Here is an 11,609-nt window from a genome sequence, read left to right as displayed (position 1 = left end):
CCACCACAGCCAGCTGATTTTTGTATTTTTAGTAGTGATGGGGTTTCACCATATTGGCCTTGATCTCCTGACCTTGTGATTTGCCCACCTCGGTCTCCCAAAGTGCTGGGATAACAGGCATGAGCCACTATGCCTGGCCATTACTCCTCATTTTTTTTTAAGAACTTTCGAGCAAAATTTTATTGTGTTTTTTTATTTGTTTGTTTGTTAAACAGTAACTTTCTGATACACTTCATATCCTGGAATTAGCACTTCTTCATGAGGATAGAAAGAGAAGTTTTTAATTTTAACACCCAGACACGTTGTGATGACAAATAGTGTCCCCTCTTCACTGAGAAATAGTGGTGACACAGATAAACATTTTGAGATGAAGATGATGTAAATTGCCCAAATCATACATTTCCTTCTCCACTGTAATCAGATTTGGTTTTAGAGCCTCTGTGAACTCTGATACAATTCCCTGTAGTGAGAAGCTGAAGAGCACTTGTCAAACAACAATAGAAGGCTTTAAACTGAAAGTTGTGTGAATTTTGGCAGAATTCTCTCAGAGCTTTATTAAAATCCTTTGCAATGTCCCCAGTATAGGTCACTAGGACTGTTTCATGGAAATAATTGAGTTTTCTTAGAATAGCTTATTTTGTTTTTGAATTGCTTCTACATCTCCGCCTTTTCCCATTCAATTTTTAAATTTGTATTCACTCTCAGTTCTTTTAACAGCTGGGGCACCCTTTTCTCCATTTCTTCAACGCAGCCCACATACTGGTCATCAAACACATTGTCAGCCATGTCCAGCTTGGCTGGCTGTTCCCAAACGGCAACCTGTTAAGAAGGAATAGAGGCCAGGTGTGGTGGCTCATACCTGTAATCCCAGCACTTTGGGAGGTCGAGGAGAGTGGATCACCTGAAGTCAGGAGTTTGAGACCAGCCCGGCCAACATAGTGAAACCCCATCTCTACTGAAAATGCAAAAAATTTAGCCAGGCATGGTGGCATGCTCCTGTAATCCCAGCTACTATGGAGGCTGAGGCAGGAGAATCACTTGAACCGGGGAGGCAGAGGTTGCAGTGAGCTGAAATTGCACCACTGCACTCCAGCCTGGGAGACAGAGTGAGACCCCATCTTAAAAAAAAAAAAAAAAAAAAAACAAGGAGTTGACTCCCTTGACCTGTTTGCTGGGAAAGTCTGTTGCGTGCTGCACAGAGCCCACAGCATGGGCTTTAGCTCAGCATGAAATTTCACAGGTTCCCATCACAGGCCTCAAGTGTGGCACATTTATGAACACCACCTTATGACACTATTAGTAGTATAAAGAGAAAAGCTAAGCTTTGTGACTGTTTTGTTTATTGGTGGAACTCTTTTTCTCTTTTGGAGACAGAGTCTTGCTTTGTTCCCCAGGTTGGAGTGCAGTGGCGCGATCTCAGCTTACTGCAACCTCTGCCTCCTGAATTCAAGCAATTCTCCTGCCTCAACTCTCCTGCCTCCTGAGTAGCTGGGATTACAGGTGTGTGCCACCATGCCCAGCTAATTTTGTATTTTTATAAACTCCTAACCTCAAGTGATCCGCCTGCCTTGGCCTCCCAAAGTGCTGGGATTATAGGCGTGAGCCACCATGCTTGGCCTACTGGTACAATTTAAAAAACATCTAGGCCAGGCATAGTGGCTCAGGCCTGTAATCCCAGCGCTCTGGGAGGCCAAGGCAGGTCACGAGGTCAAGAGATCAAGACCTTCCTGGCCAACATGGTGAAAACCCATTTCTACTAAAAATACAAAAATTAGCTGGGCCTAGTGGCACATGCCTGTGGTCCCAGCTACTTGGGAGGCTGAGGCAGGAGAATCGCTTGAACCTGGGAGACAGAGGTTGCAGCGAGCCAAGATCACACCACTGTACTCCAGCCTGGTGACAGAGCAAGACTCCATCTCAAAAAAAAAAAAAAAAAAAAAAAAAAAGATTTATGCTCTCTAACTGGCTGTAGCCACAGACTCAACTCTGCAAGTTGTCTCCAAGATGTGAGCAAAGCAAGATCAGCAGGATTTAGGTAGGGAGTAGATGGCAGATATTACCTGTTGTGTTAGCCACCAAGTTAGCATGAAGAAATGAACTGTTATGGCTGGAAGATATGCCATCTTCAAGTTCAAAAATAACTGCAAATAAACATAAGACAATGTGAAGTGTGTTGATGCATCCGTTCTGTTTTAATGAATCCCTACTTCAAATCCAGAAGTCCAGGGTCCTAAGTACACAGCTTCCTGCACAGCTAACGAAGAGTCCTTGTAAAGAGCTCTGCCTGGGTCCTGCTCCAGGGGTGAGGTGACTGTGACATCTGGCCCCAGGTAGGGAGCTGGTATTAAAACAATCCATCTTGGTAATAGGCAGAGCCATGTGTCATGCAGACTGCCAGTGAGAGAAACAGACTACGTTTTGGCACATGCTTCCTAACCCCTAATATTTTACTTTCCCTCAGAGAAATATTGCAAGTCCTTTCAAAACAATTATTCTCAAGTTGTATTAACATGAGGCTCAAACCTAAGTCGGTACTTCTGAGTATCTCTCAAAGTTGTCAGCTTTCACCGTGATTGACTTGCCTGATTAATTACGTTACATAATGAAAATGTATTATTTTTAACTTCTTTTTGAGGGACGGAGAGATAAACCACACTTGCAGCAAAGCAAGTCAAAGAATGAGGTGTGACGGTCACCCTGCCTTGAGTCAGTGTCTGCTCCCTTCATTCCTTCCTGCTCGCAGCTCTTAGCAAATCATGAACATTCTCCTCTACACTCTGAGCTCGTTGTGTTACTTTCCACAGCATTTTGGGTTCATCTTGACCCAGACCTTGAGAATGGTGGGGAGAGGCTGTGAACTGTGGTTAATTGTTCTGGGTAAGACCCTTTGCTGTGACCCCAGCTCCTCTTCCCTCCCTCTGTTCCACGTTCCCTGAGCCATTAGGGGACATACTCTAGAGACTTGGAAGTGCTATACTCCAGTGAAGATTGTCCCATCCTCTCTTCATTCCGGATAAGGAAAAGAATGATTAATGACCATAACAGTTGCTAACTATAACTATATAAATATAACTTTTTAAAATATAACTATTTTAAACAGTTGTTAACTATAAGCAACTGTTTAAAATAAGAGTTGATCTCAGAGTAATTTTGTTTGAATGCAATAACCACCTTTATAGGCATCAAAAAATTTACTCCAACATGATGTCAACATGGAATGAACAGATAGCTAGGTTGTATTCTTTGTAGAAAAAAAATTCTGCTGAGAGGGAAGTGTTTACCTCGTCTATAAAAAGCAGAACATTTTGAGGCAGGATAAGTGAGGTTGGGAGGCCATCCTGACTTGTCTCCTTGCATGAAGCCCCAAGGTCTCCTTTTCCTTGCACCCTCCCATGTTAGCACCTAACTCTTTTCCAAGATAAGCAGTTCTACAGAGGGTTCCAAGTTCCTGATAACCACTAAGGCCTGGGAGAGACCCCTATTCATGCTGTAGTTTCCCCAATCTCCAGCCAATCAGCAGTGGAAGCACAAGAAGCTATTAGCTACAAATTCCCACCTTAGCGGGGATGTCTCTGGGGTCCTACATGTGCAACTAGGCTCAAGGTTTAGCTTCTAGTGACCTTTTTCTCATTTTAATAGTAAAAATACACCCCCTAGGTAGAGATTTTATACGCTAATAATGCATGTCATGCATGTTAGAGCATGTAGATGCTGAGCACATGGGCCATCTGCAGGTCTGCACTTGCATACTGGACCTCACCAGTATTTTATGAATATGTACATACAACTCCCACAAAAGGAATCCCTCCTAAGGTGCTAGCTGCTGTCTCTAGCTTTGAGCAGCCTCCTTTGCCTCTCAGAGTGCACTCTCATTGTGCAGTAATCTTCTTTGCCTACACTTACTATGGACTTGCTCTCAAATTCTTTGGTCTGGCGAAGTCAAGAACCTGAACCGGCCCACTGACAACAATTTGAGTGGTTGCAACTTTTCCAGTTCCCTACAGTGCAGAAAACCAGGGATGACAAAGAATCCTAGTCTAGCAGGAAGCATTGAGAATATACTGAAATTGATGTCTAATTGTGAAAATTCTATGAATATAGTAGACAATTGCTATTTTACAGACAAAGAATTTCCTTATGACAAAAAGCACTTGGGGAGCTGTAATTGATAGGAATATATTGTATTGAATAAAAATTATGTTCCTGCCGGGCTCGGTGGCTCAAGCCTGTAATCCCAGCGCTTTGGGAGGCCGAGGCGGGTGGATCACGAGGTCAAGAGATCGAGACCATCCTGGTCAACATGGTGAAACTCCGTCTCTACTAAAAATACAAAAAATTAGCTGGGCATGGTGGTGCCTGCCTGTAATCCCGGCTACTCAGGAGGCTGAGGCAGGAGAATTGCCTGAACCCAGGAGGCGGAGGTTGCGGTGAGCCCAGATTGCGCCATTGCACTCTAGCCTGGGTAACATGAGTGAAACTCCGTCTCAAAAAAAAAAAAAAAAATTATGTTCCAAGATCCAAAAAATGATACTTTTTTTTTTCAGATGAAATCTCGCTTTGTTCCCCAGGCTAGAGTGCAGTGGCACAACCTTGGCTCACTGAAACCTTCTCCTGCTGGATTCAAGTGACTCTTTTGCCTCAGCCTCCCAAGTAGTTGGGATTACAGGTGTGTGCCGCCACAGCCAACTAATTTTTGTATTTTTAGTAGACACCAGGTTGGCTATTTTGGCCAGGCTGGTCTCAAACTCCTGACCTCAATTGATCCCCTGCCTTAGCCTTCCAAAGTGCTAGGATTACAGGCATGAGTCGCTGCACCTGGCCAAGAATAGTACCCTCGAAACGATTTTTTTTTAAATCAAATTTAATCATGTCATAGAATAAGCCCTGATTCTAGGTCAATCAAAAATATGGGGGCCAATACCAACTACATCCTGCTTTCTTTGATTAAATAATAATAATAATTCTATGGATGTTATTCTTCTAAAAATTATATTCTGAATTTGGGAGCCTTTGTATTAAATACTGTTAAACCTCAAAAATGATTAAAATGAAATTAGAATTAAGAATTTAAAATTTCCGGGCCGGGCGCGGTGGCTCAAGCCTGTAATCCCAGCACTTTGGGAGGCCAAGGCGGGAGGATCACGAGGTCAAGAGATCGAGACCATCCTGGTCAACATGGTGAAACTCCGTCTCTACTAAAAATACAAAAAATTAGCTGGGCATGGTGGCACGTGCCTGTAATCCCAGCTACTCAGGAGGCTGAGGCAGGAGAATTGCCTGAACCCAGGAGGCGGAGGTTGCGGTGAGCCGAGATCGCGCCATTGCACTCCAGCCTGGGTAACAAGAGCGAAACTCCGTCTCAAAAAAAAAAAAAAAAAAAAAAAGAATTTAAAATTTCCTCTTAATTCTAAAATAAGTAATTTAATTTTTTCTCTGTAGTAATAAGTGCATTTTTTATAGAATGCAAGACTGGGAATTCTGAGCATGGCATATTTGGATTTTATGTGAAAATTTAGATTTCTTCACTAATATTGAACAACTAAAGCGCTATGCAAAAGTAATATAAACATGGCTGTTCAAATGAAATTTTTTGTGAATTGAAATGTGTTATAATGATAAAAACTAGTCTTTTTTGTTTGAAAATTATATGACTCTATGAGAAAGTTTCCACTTGAAATCTCTGAACACCACTTAAATTTTTGCTGTCTGATACAGATCTCAAACAACTACTTATTAATTTAATTGTTTCATCATCTTATACCTTGATTATATTTTTCTAACTTTCTTAATTGGCTCTTAGAATTTTTAAATTGTATAGCATTAGGGTAATGAAATTTTTGTATTTAGCTAACGTCTCTGTATATGGAGTAAATTCCAATCTTTGATCTTCAGGCAAAATTGTAAAAGCTTCTATTTAATATATACTTGCTTAAGAACTTTTATTTTTTAGAAGCAAGATCTTGCTCTGTCACCCAGGCCGGAATACAGTGACACAATCATGGCCCACTGCAGCCTCGAGCTCCTGGGCCCAAGTGATCCTTCCACCTCAGCCTCCTGGGTAGCTGGGACTACAAGCATACACCACCATGCCTAGCTAATTTTTTAAATTTTTGTAGAGACAGAGTCTCCCTATGTTGCTCAGGCTGGTCTTGAACTCCTGTGCTCAAGGGATCCTCCCGCCTCAGCTTCCCAAAGTACTGAGATTACAGGCATAAGCCACCATGCCCAGACTTCTTTAAGTATTTCTAAGACCTGAGCTATCCTCCTTAAATTGTTAAAATCCCCCTGGAAGAAGATTTTGAATGGCAGTGAGTTAAGACACCACTAATGAGAGAATACTTTGCTGTTACATCCTCTCCACTTTAAAATCGTTTAGCAGCTCCTTATCCTCTACTCACAGTGGTTCTCATGCTTAGATGTGCATAAGAACTCAACTGGGGCCAGGTGCGGCACATGCTTGCAGTCCCAGCTCCTCAGGAGGCTGAGGCTGAAGGATCGCTTGAGCCTGGGAGTTCTGGGCTGTAGTGCACTATGCCGATCGCTATGCCAACTAAGTTCGGCATCAATATGGTGACCTCCTGGGAGCAGGGGACCCCAGTTTGCCTAAGGAGGGGTGAACCAGCCCAGGTCGGAAATGGAGCAGGTCAAAACTCCTGTGCTGATCAGTAGTGGGATCGCACCTGTGAATAGCCACTGCACTCCAGCCTGGGCACATAGTGAGACCTGGTCTCTTAAAAATAAATAAATAAATAAATAAATAAAAACTCAACTAGGAAACTTGTTACCAACAGAGATTCTTGTCCTTTTAGATGTTTTTCTTTTTCCAGATCTGACCCCACCTCTCTACATGGAATATTTCTTGCACAGAACTAGACTTTGCCTCTTGACATATAACCCCCACTACCTCAGTCACCCCAACCCTCAGATGGTCTCCCAGCCCCATCCTTACACCAGTGTCTCCTCAGGGGACATGCCTAATTTCCTCACCTTCAGAGATCCTTCTTCCTCTCTTCAGAGGACCTAGTTCAGACTTGTCAATATCTGGTCTCCTACAGATCTTTGATTGTGTCCCTGTTCCTCTCTGACAATCGTGTCTGAGAACACAATGCTCTGGCCCTTTTATGTTTTCTTTGTCATGGAATTGATGTGTGTGTGTGTGTCTGTCTGTGTCTTGTGACTTGGAGGTAGGTCCTGAAAAAAGCAGAGATTGCTACAGATCCTTTCCCCATACATTTGGTTTTACCAATTATCTGAGCCATTTGAGGGGATTCGAATTTGAGGGACTTAGGGCAAAGGGAAGGATAGAGAGATGAGTTTTTTTTCTGTCAACGTTTATTTTAGATTCAGGGGGTCCATGTGCAGGTTTGTTACATGGGTAAATTGTATGTCACTGGGGTATGGTGTATAAATAATGATGTACCTGATAGGTAGTTTTTTGACCTTCATCCTCCACCCACTCTTCCCCCTCAAGTAGGCTCCAGTGTCTATTATTCCCATCTTTGTGTCCATGTGTACTCAGTGCTTAGCTCCCACTTATAAGTGAGAACATTGATATTTGATTTCCTGTTCCTGTGTTAATTCACTTAGGATAATTCCTCCAGCTCCATCCTTGTTGCTGCAGAAGATGTGATCTCATTCTTTTTTAATGGCTGTGTAATATTCCATGGTGTATATGTACTGCTTTTTTTTTTTTTATCCATTCCATTGTTGATGGGCATCTATGTTAATTCTGTGTCTTTGCTATTGTGAATAGTGCTATGATAAACATGCGAGTGAATGTATGTTTGGTAAAACAATTTACATTCTTTGCGTATATAGCCAGTAATTAGATTGCTAGGTCAAATGGTAGTTCTAAGTTCTTTGAGAAATCTCCAAACTATATTCTCCAGTGACTGAGCTAATTTAAATTCCCACCAGAAGTGTATAAGTGTTCCCTTTTCTTCACACCTTGCCAACATTTTCTTTTTTTTGAGATGGAGTCTCGCTCTGTCTCCAGGCTGGAGTGCAGTGGCCCAATCTTGGCTCACTGCAACCTCCGCCTCCCAAGTTCAAGCAATTCTTCTGCCTCAGCCTCCTGAGTAGCTGAGACTACAGGCACACGCAACCATACCCAGCTAATTTTTGTATTTTTAGTTGAGACAGAGTTTCACCATTTTGGTCAGGATGGTCTTGATCTCCTGACCTCATGATCTGCCTACTTGTAATCCCAGCACATTGGGATTTTGAGTTTGAGGCCAGTCTGGCCAACATGGTAAAACCCTATCTCTACTAAAAATACAAAAATCATCTAGGTATGGTGGCAGGCACCTGTGATCCCAGCTACTCAGGAAATGGAGGTTGCAGTGAGCCAAGATCTTGCCATTACACTCCAACCTGGACAAGAGTGAAACTCTGTCTCAAAAAGAAAGAAAGAGATAAAAAAGCCCAGACTACCCAAAGCAATTTACAAATTTAATGCTATTCCTATTAAAATACCAATGACATTCTTCACAGATTTAGGAAGAAATATTCTAAAATATACAAGGAACAAAAAAAGATCCTGAATAGCCAAAGCCATCCTAAGCAAAAGAACAAAGCTGAGGCCTCACATTACCCAACTTCAAACTATACTACAAGAAGTCTTGAAGATGAAAGGAAGATGATATTGTCAATCAACATGAAGAAGCCAAGATCACTACACACCTACTAGAATTGCTAAACTCCAAAACACTGACAGCACCAAGTGCTGACAAGTTTGTGGCATAACAGGAACTCTCTTTCATTGCTTGTGTGAATTCAAAATGCTATACCCACTTTGGAAGACAGCTTGATGGTTTCTTCTAAAAGTAAATGTATTCTTTTTTTTTTTTTTTAATTCTTCCAAAAACTTAAGCTTCATTGCATGGCAAATCAACATGTCACTTGGCTATCCAGCAAACTATTGTGATGGGGCAGTCTTTCCCACAAAGGTACATACATGTACAAAATGATTCACAAGAGTGAAGAGTTGGAATTAAATAATCAAGTTGAAATATTTTACTCAAGCTCCTGAAAACAATTTAATTGTTCAATTGATATAGAAATTTCTAGAAGTCAACGTATTCTAACCATATGATCCAGCAATTGTGCACCTTGGCATTTACCCAAAGTAATTGAACATTTACCTCTGGGAAAAAAAAAAAACCCTGCACATAGATATTTATGGTAGCTTTACTCATAATTGCCAAAACCTGGAAGCCACCAACATGTCCTTCCATAGGTGAATAGAAAAATTTCTATTCACCTTTGGGAGGTGGGGTTGGGCAGATCACCTGATGCCAAGAGTTTGAGACCAGCCTGGCCAACATAGTGAAACCTCATCTCTACTAAAGATACAAAAAATTAGCTGGACATGCTAGTGCACACCTGTAATCCCAGCTACGCAGGTGGCTGAGGCATGAGAATCGCTGGAATCTGGGAGGCAGAGGTTGCAGTGAGCCGAGATGGTGCCACTGCACTCCAACTCCAGCCTAGGCAACAGAGTGAGACTCTATCTAAAAAAAAACAAAAAACAAAAAACAGGGGGGCAACTGCATAAAACAATAAATATAAAGTATTGTTAGACTTATAACACATTAAAATGTAATCTATGTAACAATAATGACACAAAGGAGGAAGGAAGGAATGAAGCTACATTTGAGCAAGGAGATGGCTCTAGTTGTACCTAAAATTCAAAGAGAAAAATGAAGCATACTGGAAATGGTAAACATGTAGCTTAATATAAAATCCTATATATTTTCTCCTCCTTCTAGCTTTTCTAAAAGGCATGATTGTATAAAGCAATAATAATAACGCTGTATTGTTGGATATTACAGGGAGACGATAAATATCAATTATGGCTTTGAGACCAGCTGCAGCAGCAGGAACTTAGCTCTTCCCTAATCCCCTTGTACCGAATCTTTGCAGAGTTGACAGCTGCAAAGACCCTGTGATGAACTGGACTTAGCAGAGAGTATGAGAGGATCTGAAGCACTCTGTGTCCAGACCATGACTTCGGAAGTCATCTGTTTTCCCCACTGGAAGCTTTCAGAATATTGTCTTTATCCTTGGGTTTCTGAAATTTCACAATGCTATATCTAGATATGAGTCTTTTATCTTTGTCCTGGGAAATTGGTAGACCTTTTAATCTGGAAACTTGGTTTTTAACATCTAGGAAAATTTCTTGTCTTTATCCTTGGATAATTTCTTGTCTTTAGTTTTCTCTTTTAAAAAGTTCTCTTTGTTAGAGGTTGTACCTTCTGAATTGATCCTTTATTTCTATTTTCCTTCTCTCATATTTTCTAATTCTTTGTCTTTGTTCTACGTCCTAGGAGATTCATATGCATTTATGTCCTTCTCTTCTATTAAACTCATTAAAAACGTGGCAAATATTTGTAATGTCCAATAACTCATCTTGGCTTCTGATTTTTCTTTCCTCCTGCTCCCTGTCCCTCAACATATTAAAGACTTATTTTTTAGAACACTTTTAGGTTCACAGAAAAATTGACAGGAAGGTGCTCAGATAGCCCATGCACCCGATGTCCTACACATGCATTGCCTCCTCCATTAATAACATCCCCCATCACTTCCTTTGTTTTATATAACATCTTATTCTTAGTTGATCTTGGTCATTCTCTTAAAAATTTTTTTTAAATTGATGTATAATCATTGTGCATATTTGGGGGAGTACATGTGATTTCGACAGATATATATATATATATATATATATATATATATATAACGTATAATGATCAAATCAGGGTAATTAGCATATCCATCACCTCAAATATTTATCTTTGTGTTGTAAACATTACAGCTCTTCTAGCTATTTTAAAATATATAATAAGTTATTGTTAACTACAACTTCCCTACTGTGCTATCAAATACTGGAATTTGTTTCTTTAACTTTATTTTTGTACCCTGTAACAAACTTCTCTTCATCTGCCCTTTCCTCTTCCCTTCCCAGCCTCTTGTAATCACGAGTCTACTCTCTACCTCCATGAAACCCTCTTTTTGACCTCCCAGATATAAGTGAGAACATGTGATATTTGTTTTTTTGTGCCTGGCTTATATCACTCAACATAATGATCTCCAGTTCCAACCATATTGCTGCAAATGACAAAATTGCATTCTTTTTTAAGGATGAATAATTTTCCATTGTATATATGTACCACATTTTCTTTATCCATTCATCTGTTGATAGACACTTATGTTGATTCCAGAAATGTCTGATCTTTGTCATCTGTTTATATTTAAGAATAAAGCAGGCGTGGTGGTGCATGCTTATAGACCCAGCTACTCAGGAAGCTCAGGCGAGAGGATTGCTTGAGCCCAAGAATTTAAGATCAGCCTGGGCAACATAGTGAGACCCTGTTTCAAAAAAAAGAAAAGGAGAAGGAGAAGGAAGCCACAAGGAACTGACTTGGGAGCTCTGGGTAGATGTACTGGGCTTATTTATTTGCACTTTACTTCGATGCGAACCAATAGCTAGCTAGCCAATGCAGACAGCTTTCCCCTAAGGTCAATACAAGTTCATGGTTATTCCTGGTTTGGTCTTAGCTGCCTAGGCCTCAATTTCCTTATCCTGGAGAAAGCAAAGGGAGGAGGGTCTG

General features: G+C 40.9%; 1 long non-coding RNA gene across 1 annotated transcript in view; it reads left to right on the top strand.

Moving 5' to 3' along the window:
- LOC108307542 overlaps nt 1-10,233 on the top strand; it is a 32,835-nt gene extending 22,602 nt beyond the window's left edge. Inside the window, exon 3 of the long non-coding RNA XR_001826562.2 lies at nt 9,925-10,233. This is a non-coding gene — a long non-coding RNA (uncharacterized LOC108307542). The remainder of the gene's footprint in view (nt 1-9,924) is intronic.
- Nucleotides 10,234-11,609: the final 1,376 nt, after the last annotated feature.

Source organism: Cebus imitator, unplaced genomic scaffold, assembly GCF_001604975.1.
Source record: "Cebus imitator isolate Cc_AM_T3 unplaced genomic scaffold, Cebus_imitator-1.0 Scaffold79, whole genome shotgun sequence".
NCBI classification, from domain to species: Eukaryota; Metazoa; Chordata; class Mammalia; order Primates; family Cebidae; genus Cebus; species Cebus imitator.
The sequence above is the reverse complement of the archived record's forward strand: the minus strand, read 5'-3'. Positions and strand labels throughout refer to the sequence as shown.